Source organism: Rhopalosiphum padi, chromosome 1, assembly GCF_020882245.1.
Source record: "Rhopalosiphum padi isolate XX-2018 chromosome 1, ASM2088224v1, whole genome shotgun sequence".
Classification (NCBI taxonomy): domain Eukaryota; kingdom Metazoa; phylum Arthropoda; class Insecta; order Hemiptera; family Aphididae; genus Rhopalosiphum; species Rhopalosiphum padi.
In genome coordinates, this window is record NC_083597.1 from 45,604,202 (window position 1) to 45,617,414 (window position 13,213).

General features: G+C 24.4%; 1 non-coding gene across 1 annotated transcript; it reads right to left on the reverse strand.

Moving 5' to 3' along the window:
* Nucleotides 1-12,884: 12,884 nt before the first annotated feature.
* On the reverse strand, nt 12,885-12,966 carry Trnas-aga (transfer RNA serine (anticodon AGA)). The gene has a single exon. It is a non-coding gene; the product is annotated as a tRNA-Ser (tRNA).
* Between the last annotated feature and the right edge of the window lie 247 nt (nt 12,967-13,213).

The following is a 13,213-nucleotide window of genomic DNA, read 5'->3' on the forward strand; positions in this document are numbered from 1 at the left end:
TACACCTAATGCACCTACTACACTGTGATTATGAGTCCAAAACCGTTTTAATCCCGAAGACGACGACGACGACGACGAATAATCGCGTTGTTTGAATAATACAGTTAATCAAACTGCGTGTTATCGTGTTTTTTTTTCTTTCGAATCGTCAGAAGAAAATCCGCGCACCGTATCCGATGGACAACAACATTATTGTAACTAATTGTGCCGTGCATATATTATAATATTATAATGTGAGCTCGCCAGAGCGTTTCGTTCGTTTTTACTGCAGGTATTACACGAGTCCACCGCGTTTTTACGATATCACGATGTAATGTAATTGATTAAAGCTCTTCTGAGTGTCTTGGGAACGGGTTCGTCGGCCGTACACTGCAATCAAATTAAAAATAGATATCTTAACCATGTTACATACGAGTAACTACAGTTCAAGCAACACGCAGGATTACATTTCGAGTAACCGACTAAGTTAATTCCCGCAAGTATAATCAAAACTTTTCGTTCAACTTTACACTGTTGGTTTTGGCCTGCTACCGAAGTATGCGTTTTAATTTTAAAAGGTTGTACGAATTAATGAAACTTTTTACGAAAAGAGTCTTATGTCTTTTTAACTAGGTATACATTTCGTGCATTTGAGAATTAATTGAACTAATTTTAAAAACGTATATAAGTCCCGCTAAGTATACAATGTTTATTCATCTCTTAATTAAAAGCTTTAAAAACGATGAAGGTTAACAATTTATATACTTATAATAATATTATACTATTGGTAGTTTTTTAAACATAATAAATTTAAAAGAATTTAATTATGGATACAATTCTAATGATAAAATATGATATTTTTATTATAGCAATATTTTGTTAAACCGATACTTTATCTATTATAATAGAATAATTTAGGACAAAGGCTGGAAAATGATTTAATAATATATTATATATTTTAGTCAAAATTCAAGCATAAAAAAAAAATGGTTGGCAAGTGGGTACCGTTCTGCTTGCGCGTTTGGTCTCGACTCTCGAGTGGGTCACTATTACGTGTGTTAAATTTTAATTCAATTATGTATAGTTGTCAACGAAAAACGATTCTGAACGGAGACGGTCTTGTTTGATATGTATAGCTTATCAAAATGTATTTAGCTTTCCAGTGGATTTTTTTATATAGATATGTTGAAAAACATTTTTAAAAATCTTCAATTACATTTTCAAATTTTTGGTTGTAAAAACAAAAATGTTTATACTTACATTTCTAACTACAAAATAATTCGCTAATTTTCACAATTGTTATATGAATTTTGTTAAAATTCTAACTTTGAATGCTTATAAAAAGTGTTGTGACTATAGATTTTCAATAATTTTTAAAAAAATTTATGAGAAGTTTCATATTCAATTTTCAAATAATTCCATCCAGTATATAGTTTAAATCAAAATGTTTAGAAAAAAAAATTCAAAAAAATAGATAGACTTTAAATTGAGTCAAAATATCTTATTACATAAATATTTGTGATATACGCGATTATTATATTTGTATTTATGTGGAGATTCATTTTCCGCAATCAAATGTAGGTACAAGGTACCTATTTATATGTATAATATGATATTTATTTTCGGTGATAAAATTAAAATTATTAAAAACCCATCAGTGTTGAATGTAAAAATCACACACATACACACAGTACGCACACATATTATATACTTTATATATTAATTTATTATTAAATCAAATTATCGATCAGATATTTTATATAATAGGTATATTATATAACATATAGAATGGGACATGTTTATATTTTGAATAACATCAACAAATTGCAATCAATGTATAAATATAATGTTGTATTTTCTTCTTAAAATATGTCATTATTGACAATACTTTAACATATTACAAACAAATGAAAACGTCGATGTTTTGTGTTTGACAACTTACTGAATACTGAAAATACTTTGGTAAAGAAAAAAGGGATTGATAAAATACAATATATTACTATACTGTAGAAAAAAATCAATTATTTTAGTAATGATGATTGATTGTATGTGTATATTTTAATAAAGCTATTAAAATTTTTAACACAAAAAAGTTGATTAAATTAACATAAAAAAATTATCCATCAAAAAATTCTAAAAAGTTATCTCACAAGTACAAATTCTAAAATTATTTCAAATGTTCAACTAACCTAAAAACAAATAACAAATTGTTATAGTTATACTCGTCTCTCAACAATAATAAAATTGTAGATACATTTCATATAATTTTCATAAACTTGTATTAAATACGTCACTCGTTTTTTTTTTTAAATAAAAATTATTTATATTGTAAATTTTATATAAATTGGAATTCATGCAACTCTTGTAGAATTAATTAATTTACATGATATGTTCCTCTATCGAATGTTACAAATAAAGGCGTGTAACGCATAATTCTAAAGTAAATAATATAAATTCTTAAAAATAAAAATTAAGCCAAATTTTACCTTATTAATTATTTGATTTAGATTTTCTCTGGTAATCTCTATTAGTTTTACAGAAAACCTTTATCGTGAATAACTAAAAAATTTTAACTTGAGTACATAATAAAAATATTCACTAAAGATGCACAACAAAATGAGATAATGTTTTATATTATAATTTTAAGTCGATTTTGATTTTCAAAAGAATATTGTGAAAAACATCATACATCTGTTTGAAAATGACGTCTTATACGGTTATTTAATTCCCATTTTATTAGTTCTGAAACAATAAAAATGTTTGAAATTTATCAATTGTATACTAAAATCAATAATTTACCATTAATGTCATTTAAAATAGGTACCAAATATTAACAAATTTAATAATGATATTTTAAACTAATTTACACACTGAATTTGAAGTCACCAATAATTAAATTTACTACAAGCATCTAAATATCTTTGATAAAATGAATATATAAATCGTATTACAGTTAGTTACTTATCGATATAGTATAAAAAACATGGATATAGTATACTGAAGGGATACGAATTGAATTTTAATCTTATCGAATTTAAATCGAATTTAATCCATTAATCATCGTACTTTTTTTTTGAAGTAAGCCCGAGAAGAAATAATGGAAAATAGCTTGAAACATGTCTGTCAATTTGTTAGATAAGTGGTTCTCTACAGTATATTATAAAGAATGTGCGATTTGTGTACGATCGCGTTTATTGAGTTAAATCATTTATTATGAAATTCAAAACTATTAATCTAACATAATATTCGCTTATTATTCTTGGTCTTTTTTTTTGTATACCTACTTAATAAAAATATTATGAAAATCAGATTTTACCTCCTCAAGCTTTAAATTTTAATACTTGCATGAATATCTTAAATTTTAAAACTTAATTAGTTAACACTAAATGGGTTAACTAAGAAAATTAAAGAATCATTAAAAATAAAACTTAATGTTAACTAATAAAAAAATAGTAAATATTCAATTGTTATATAATCGGTTATTATTGTAGAAAGATTTATAATTATAGACATAAAAGTGGATAATAAAAAAAAAAATGCCGGTAATTACAAATTTATAATTAATATAATAATAAGTTTCTTTATTCATTGACGAACTTTCATACAATTTCGTAGTATAGTGGAATTGTATTTTCATTGCGTGAAATCATTCAATATTTTTTTTTTTGTATATAAATCGAAAAATACCCGTCGAGTACACCAAAGTATTTCCTTGAAAATCCGATTACTATGGAAGTAGGAATGTGAAAAGAAAATATATAATAATCGGATTACCAAACAAACGCATTTTATTTCTCTATAGCATAGTGAACAACATATTTACTTTTTCCTTTTTGCGTTTAGTACCATTTTCAATAAATAACCACTGTTATATGGCGTGAGATGCTAAACAAAGACAGTTTCTGAGCTGAGAAGTAATATAATAATTGGCCATGTTTTCAAAGAATAATGTTTTCAACATATAATATAGCGAAACTAAAACATTAAACTGTATAGCTTAAGATATACGTACATACATTAACGTATTTAGAGTGTATGTAATTATTTTATATTTTTTTTAACGATAATTTACTTTTGTAGGTAAAATATTTGTTTTACATTTTTTATTTTGATAACACTTAACCGATTATGTAATATTACGATATTGAAGAGGGGTTATTAATATTAAATGTTGCCGAATTTATTTTGTATTACACGGATAATTTATGAAATTATAAAGAGTCGATAAAGTTACAATGAATCTTGTCTTGTAATAAAACAAATACCAGCAATATATAAGATTTTTTTGAAAATCAAGATAATAACGTAATCAACTAATTACAGTTTGCGTGCTAATATATAATTAATTTATGCAATAAATTGTAGAACTCATCAATAATTGCTTTTTACGTGATGGAAAACGAATTAATTTATATTAAGCACACATATTTATTACATATTTCGTTAACGGTGAAAATTATGAATATATTATAATATATCGACTATACCTGACTAACCTAAACGGCATAATCACTGAGCTTTAAACGGAACCACGGAAGTAATATTTTAGTATGTATCTGAAGTAATTTCTAGTAACGTAATATCGTATAATTTATGTTATTTCAAGGTTTAACTACTACAGTGTTACTGTTAAAATTTAACAGTGGCAATTATAATATAAGTATATAACACATTTATATTGCACGCATTTCTGAAAAATACTAAATTTTAAAATTTTAAAAAAAAATTAACCGCAAAATTGTATTTAAAACTTGCAATGAATAATATTGTATTTTGTTGCTATCATGGTACTTTTTATAATCTTTATTGTCTTTTTGATCATTCAATATTAATAAAAATCATTATAATGAATAGGTAATAATAGGTAATATTAATATTATAATAATTGATTAATTAACTATTTACAATATAATAAATTGCTGTATTACATTATGGTAGGCGATACTTGAATAAAACCATATACAATTATAATAATAAGTATAATTTACACTTCGTATATATAGGGTAGGTGTTTATTTTTTAATGAAAAATCAATATTATAAACGATTATAAGTGAATACCAGATTTGATCAATGTAAGACAATCCGTTTTGGCGAAACTAATAGAGGAAATACAAAAAGTATTCAAGTATGCAATATATAAGGTCTTTTTATTGAATTTAATTAGTGATTGTGTTAATAGAAACTAATGATGGGAGTAAATTAATTGTTGATGAACGAAATCGGTATAATTAATAATTTATTACTACAGTTCTTTAATCGACATTTCTCATATATTTTTAAATAATTAAAAAATTATTATTTTTTTTTTTTTTTAACTATATTGTTTATTAATAATCTTTATTTCCAAGATAATAATAAAATATGTTAATTTTCTGTATAATAAATACATTATGTGCCAACAGTGTTATATTTTTAAGCTTTTAAGATTTAAATTACTTTAAAATTGAAATAAAAATTACCTTACTTACTGGATACTATAGTATCATATGATTTTATGTCAGTAAGATACAGAATTCATAATTACTCACAACATTTTCTTGCTTTTTTAATTTTTTATAGCATAGTAACATTTTTAAAACATTGTTTTTTTCAAGTAATACCATGAATCAGAATGTTTGTAATAAACGACGAAACTAAATAAGACATTATATATTGTGTTTACCAGTTTAAATAAAACTGGCATCTTATACCTATACAAATAATATGACAAAAATGTATCGGTATTGGAATTTTGGTTGTTATTTTAATTTTTAGATATGCTCATATCCTTATGACATCGCGCTTGAAAAGACTATACCAGATTCGTTTTTCAAAGTTAAGGTGCTGAATTATTTTCAAATTAATTCTATCACTCTTGTACAATGTACAAGCTTAACCCTGGGGTATTAAAAGCAAAACAGTTTTAATCTGCGCCCCGAACTCTGGCACTGACGTATTTAAGGAGAAGTTGATTAATAGACAAAAACGAAGAAATTGTATCAGCGAACGTGAACCAACGCAAATGAAAGGGTAAGAGCGGTGTTAGGATGTCTGAGGCCACGGTGGATGAGAAGGATTCACCTCCTCCTTTTTTTTTCGATAGATAAAAATTGAGATTTATTCACGAATGGCGACGGTGTAATCCTACACGGAGAGGCATTAAGACAGATTTGGGATTTTAAAGCGTCTGCAGCAAGTTTATTGTACACTTGGGAACGGGAAGGGTTGTAGTTTCTTAATACCATCACTGTAAGTAGCATTGGCTAAAGTCGTTGTTCAAGTTTACCGGATCGTTGATGAATTCAGCAATAGTTTATTATACAGTGGACCAAATAGGGCATTGTCCGTCTGCTTTGATACGTATAAAAATGTTTTTAATCAATAGATGAATTGTATGCATAGTCAACTTGTCAATATTATATGTTATCATACTGATATATACTTACTATATTTGTTGATAAAAGTATGTAATGTCGTAGGCATATAGTCAAATCAGACATTTTATTTATAAAATTAATAAAAAATTGTTATTATAATATAACCTTTTTAATCATATTTCATGTTCATAGTATTATCATACCTAATTAGTAATTACCTATATTTATTTATAATTTAAATTATAAATCATTCGTACTGGCCGAGGATACGAAATTAAAAATATTTCATATACTTACGTATTTTAAATATTAATAAATAATATATAGTTTTTTTTTTTAAAACTAAGTACTAAGTATAAAAATTATATCAAATGAAAATCGCGTAACTAGTGACTCAAATCTAAAAACGATAGTTATAGTACCTATTTCTTTCATGTGTTATTATAATTACAATACTATATCTTTGTCTTTTCATACATTTAAAAATGATTTAATAATTCAATGATACTTCTGTAGTTAATATTACGTAAAATGTTTCGGGATTCATTGATTAAATACTATGTACATTTGATTTTTGAGATTTGAGATTTTTGAAATAAATGGATCATTATTGATTTCCTTGGCATTTGGACATTTGGTGTACATTTCTTAATTATTTCATGCAGTTTATAAGTAATGATGTTATAATGAATTGTACGCATTAGTTATATATATTATGTATAATATATATATTATATTATTCTCAAATTTTGATAGCAGTACCTACTACTTACATAATTATGGTTTCATAGTTTGAATTTACATAAATATTCAATTCAAACCACCAAAACTGTTGTTATATTAGTATAACTAATAACTTAAATTATGCCAATATTGACTAAAATGTGATTATTTTAGTCATAGATAAGTACCCTAAAATTATGATGTTTTAACTTGTTATAATTTGTGCAACTTAGTTGTGGTACTTATTTAATATGTAAGTTAAAACAATTGACTATAAATACAAGTTACAACTTACAAGTAACTTAAGTATTATTTATATAAGTGTTTATAATATAAAACAAGTATTTGAAACCATTGCAGGTTATAACTTATACCTAAATAGTTTATAATACATTATATTTTATGTCTGTATTTTTTGTCTTCCTAAGTGAAATTCATAAATACCAACAATATAGTTTTAAAATGCGTAGACATTTTTTTTAATGACCTTTTTTCAAATTTAAAGTTTTTTATGTGGTTACTGGTTATGATTTATACATAACTGATTTACAGTTTAAAATATTATTATTTGTTTTTATGATTTTTTTTTGTTACTTTTCAAATAAGTCTTTTTAATTTTTTTTTTTTGAGTATAGTAATAACATATTATCTTTTTTTTATTTTCCTATATTCATAGTGAAGGGTTACTATTATGTTTTAGGTTTATCAGATATTTTAGATCGACTTTGTTAGTGATAATTTAATTGTTGAAATGCTTGAACGGGGTAAGCCGGGGAGCTGTCCCGTCTGCCCACGTATGTGTTATAATATTTGATACAGTCAATAATAAACGATGGCGGCGCCGCGGAAGCAATGCGAAAGCAGATCCCGCGGCGTCGTCGGTTAAAACGGAAAAAAAAAAAAAAAAAAAAAAGGTTTATCAGATATTATAAAAGTATTCAGGAATAACATTTTGGTACCTACCTAAACAGTTTTAGTTTATTTTGTAAATTTTTCGAAGTTAATAACTGACTTTTACGAATAAAGTGACTGTTTTATGAATGTACACTTCATTATGTATTGTGTATAATTTATATATACATATCTAGTTAAGTTAATTAATAAAATAGTTTTAGTTTTTTTAGTCAATACATTTACATGCTCGTAAAATAAGTTTCAATATTATTAACATACTGGTTAGTAGTCAAACGTTTTAGTTTTTGAATTCAAATAGGTACCTAATCATTTGTTATTTTGGCATTCATTATTCTTTACCTTAATATTAATCTATCTAGGTACTACATTTTCGCACAAGAACCGTAGAACATTTATGATGAAAATATTTCTATTTTAAAAACATTAAAGCATTACAATCGGGGACGTGTCAAATATTATTAAATTAAATATACATTTATTTTGTATAAAATAAATAAATAACTTTAAAAAAATGTACCTATTGTATTCGAAGAAAAATATTGTGATAAACCAATAAATTAAATAATAAAAACGTAATCTTTTTTTACAATTTCTTAATATGGTTAACAATCAATTAATATATAACTAATATAGTCAACAATCAACATAATACAATGATATATGAAGATTAATAGTTTATTTATAGTTTCTTAATAAAATAATAACACCATAATTGTTGGATGATAATCATTCCCTATACTGAAGCATCATATACTAATTATTAATTATAATAAAAATGATTTGTGCTTAATATTTTATTTTATTAAGATAAAGGAACGAAGCAACTTTCTGATAAGATTTCTATATTGTGTTCTGTTGTAATATACGTAAAAAAATTACTTTGTGCTTTGTACTTTTGTTTTCTGTTCAAGCAAAAATTATTTAAATATTTAATTAAAAGATCTAGTTAATTGCTATACCGACTTATTGTTTTAGCATAATACTTGTATAAGTACTTATATATTATTATGATTATAATTTTTTTTGTGAAATATAAGCCATTAAATTATTTTAGGTCCAACATCTTTTTTGTTTTTTGTTTTTAATTTATATCTAATAGAATAGACGAAGACCTAAATTAATTTAAATTTAGCTGTTAAACAATATTTATCTTTTAAATTTAATTTTGTTTTTAACAAAAAAAAAATAATAATAAAATAATGTTTAACAATCTACTAAAATAAGTTATTGGTTTGACATTCAGCATTTTATAAAAATTTAAAATTTTCAATAATACCAAGAAAACTTAAAACTTATTGTTTTTATAATTTCGTATGTAAATTGTTTACACATATTCAGTTTTACAATGCTAGAAAATAATTATTTTTAAATGTGTGTAAGAAAAAATATAGTATTCTAAATTATCCATGCAATTTTAAATGAATTAAAATTAAAATTAAAATTTTAAAAATAAAGTTTTATGATCAATTCTACTAATAAATTTTAAATTTTATACATTGAAAAAATAAAATAAAAGTATGTAAAATAACCATTGATTATAAATAGAATATTCTATAATCAATGAAATAACTAATAAGTAAAAATAAATTTATAATTTTAGAAACTAATACGTAGAAAGGCAAAGAAATTATAGAACTGAAAACGAATATATTTGTTACATATATGTACATGAATCGGTTGTGTAAATGTTGAATGCAAATGTAGCCCAACCGAGCAGATAGGACCAAGGTACACACAATTAAGACACGATTTTAATTACTTTTCAACCCAACACACATAAACGTTTGAATTTGAAATGATAATTATTAAGTATAACAGCCTGTATGTTTCTTGTACAAGAGATAAATTAAAACTTAAAATAAATTCCATTATGTTATTTACAATATATTTGTTTATCCTTCTGTACCTGTACATGAATATATTTTATTATAATATTATATATTTTTACATAAATATACTATACTATTTATAACATCTCATTTGATTGTCTAGACAAAAAAAAAATTAACATTTTAATTAAATCGTTGTACAGGGTTATTCACGTTACAGTAAAATTGATCATAAAACTTTATTTTTAAAATATATATATGAAAAATATGTTATATAGGTACATCATATGCGAACTAAAAGTTATAGTAGTTTAAAGTATAGTTTGGAATAAGAAATAATAACAATGGTTACATCAATCGAATTATATATAATAGAATTTTGCTACCACATTACGACATCGTATTTATGTATTTATTATTGTATCCTATACCTACCAATATATATTATCTTCTTGGCCCCCGGCTCTTGCACAGTCTCGTTATAATTTTGTAGATGCGGAAAACTTATCTCGAGAGGCAATCAGACAATAAAAACAAATTGTTATTTCTTTATTTTAAAAATTAAACTTATCGAAGTTATGAACAAAGTGCATAATTACAATAAAATAACCTATTAATGACGTATTTTAATACAATTTCAAATTTTTAATAAGTCGGGTCATCCAGCCATCATTTTAATCACCATTTGACGATCTGTTGAGTATAAATAAATACGAATAACAGAAAACAGTTCCAAAACAATAAAATATGTGTAACGAATATATATATATATATATGTATAATGAATAATTATGTTCTCATTGTTTTATATCTAAGTTGAAAATCCATACGTCATTTATAGTTTTGTATCGCTTAAATATTCTTGTAAAAATAAAATTTTTAGTATCTCTATTAAGTCTTTTCTTGGTAGTATCTTCAAGACTAATGTTTTAAATAATTTAAAATCATCAAATTTTAAACAGACTTTTTAATATATACCTATGAAGTAAAATAAAAATGTACAATATTATGTATGTATACTGTGTTATATATAAAGTCGATGTACTCTTTCAAATTATAGTTATTATAGAACATTAAATACAAAATTAATATCTGCTGTCGATAACAGTTTGGTACAAAATGTATTCAAAAAATAACTATTGATCGAGTGAACAAAACGATTCCTTAAAAAACGCATACTACGCGGTGGCTGCCAAAAAAATTTACAATCAACTTAACTATCTGCTCGTCTATTAAACTCTTTAGAAGAATGTATTTGGCAGCTACAAAGAAATCTGTTGATTTACTCACCACGTGCATTGCGCACGGGTACCTATATATTCAGTTTATTGGATTGGTTATCTATAATACATAGCAGTAGCAGTAAATAATGGAAGAGGGATTATTGCTTGTCATTCGAGTTTTCGTGACTTTTTTTTATGCAAGGGAATCTTTATTTAAAAACAAAATGTATAAACATATTATAATAATGTAATGTTGCACGAAAAATAAAATAAAAAAATAACCCCTTATATTTGTTATATATTTGGGTTTTCGATACCATTAATTTTAAAAGAGGTACATAGACATAGGCATATACATCGGTATACCGTGACTATAGAATTTAGTAGTGTTTAAAGTTTGATCGAAAGAATCCCACTTTATATTATTTGTGTTTTGAATAGGTGAACATTAAACTGTAAATAGGTTCTTATAGGTACTGATGTAAAAAGAGACTACCTATAATTTTATATTTATTCAAAAAAATTAAGTATAGGTACATTTTATGTGATGATAAATAATACTCATTACTATACTTACCAACATTAAATCATAAAATATCCATTATCTACACTAACGTATCATAAATAATTGTATTAATTAATAGTCAATACTCGTCGCATAAATAACTACAAATATGAGCGTCCTTGTTTTTTGTTAATATTATTTTATGATTGAAATACTGAATATTTATTGATATTTGTATACCATTTAGAGGTAAACATCTAATTATATAATTAACACATTACACATCTAACAAAAATCGATAGAATTGTATTTAAATAACTTTTGTTTTTTGAAACATTAAGACTTAATCAAATAACTTTTTGAATATAAGTGTTGCGTTATCTGTTATTGACATAAAATAATAAAAATATGTATGTTTATGGTTTTCAGATTCTTCGGAGTTTCAATTAATTTTTATTTACTTTTTTTTCAAATATTATCAGATAGGTATAATGAATTTATTATTTCTTGATTTAAAATAATTGAAGTAGCATTTAAAATGATTAGTAAATAATAATATATTATCATAAAAATGCAATATTAAGAGGACGCCATACCCGCATGGCCGCATGACGTGTTGTCTCTGTCTTACTAACGTACATCATATCAAATTTTCGTTCAGAAGAATACATTTTGTAATGTTAGTTTTAATATTAGAGTAAATTTATCTATTATAAAATTTAAAGGTAAGAATATTATCTAGACAATGACATATGCTATTTTATTGATATTATCATTTTAAAGTGAGCTATGGACATTTTAGAGTTGTACAATTTTACATAGTTATAACACTTATAACTCACTTTAAAATAATAATATCAATAAAAGCAAATGTCAATATGTAGATAATAGTCTTACCTTTAAATTTTATAATAGGTAAATTTACTCTAATATTAAAGCTAACATCACGAAATGTATTCTTATGAACGAAAATTTGTTATGATGTACGTTAGTAAGACAGAGACAACACATGCGGGTATGGCGTCCTCTTAAGATAAGACGAATATATTTACTTAAAATGCTTTTAATAAACACACAGATAAAATGCTTGTTATTAATCACCAGTAACTAAGAATACTATTCTTATTTATATTTTATATTCTTCAATACTTAAAATAATAATATATTATAATATGTAAATACAATTTTAATTATATTTAGGTGTTATTGAACAACTGTATAACACTATTAATAAATCTTATATAATTACAATTTGAGAAGCAAAAGAAATTCATTAATTATTTAATCGAATAGAGTAGTAGTTTTAGAATAGTAGGGGAGATGAAAATAAATCAAATTTTCAAAAAATGATACGCAGTCGGTAGGATTCGAACCTACGCTCCCAGAGGGAATCTGATTTCTAGTCAGACGCCTTAACCGCTCGGCCACGACTGCTGAGTATATGTCAGTGGAAAAATGTCATTATTTAAATAATTTAATATCATTGTACTAATTTTTTTGTCAATTTATTATTACCTACTTTTGAAAAAAATAATCTATTGAAAAATCGATAAGTGGGGTCCTCAAAAACATCGTTATTTCTAATTTGGATACTAGGTGTGTCTATCTAAAACCATTCTAAAGTGGTTGATTCATTGATTTGGAATCTACTAAAAACAACAAAACTACGTCTTCATAAATA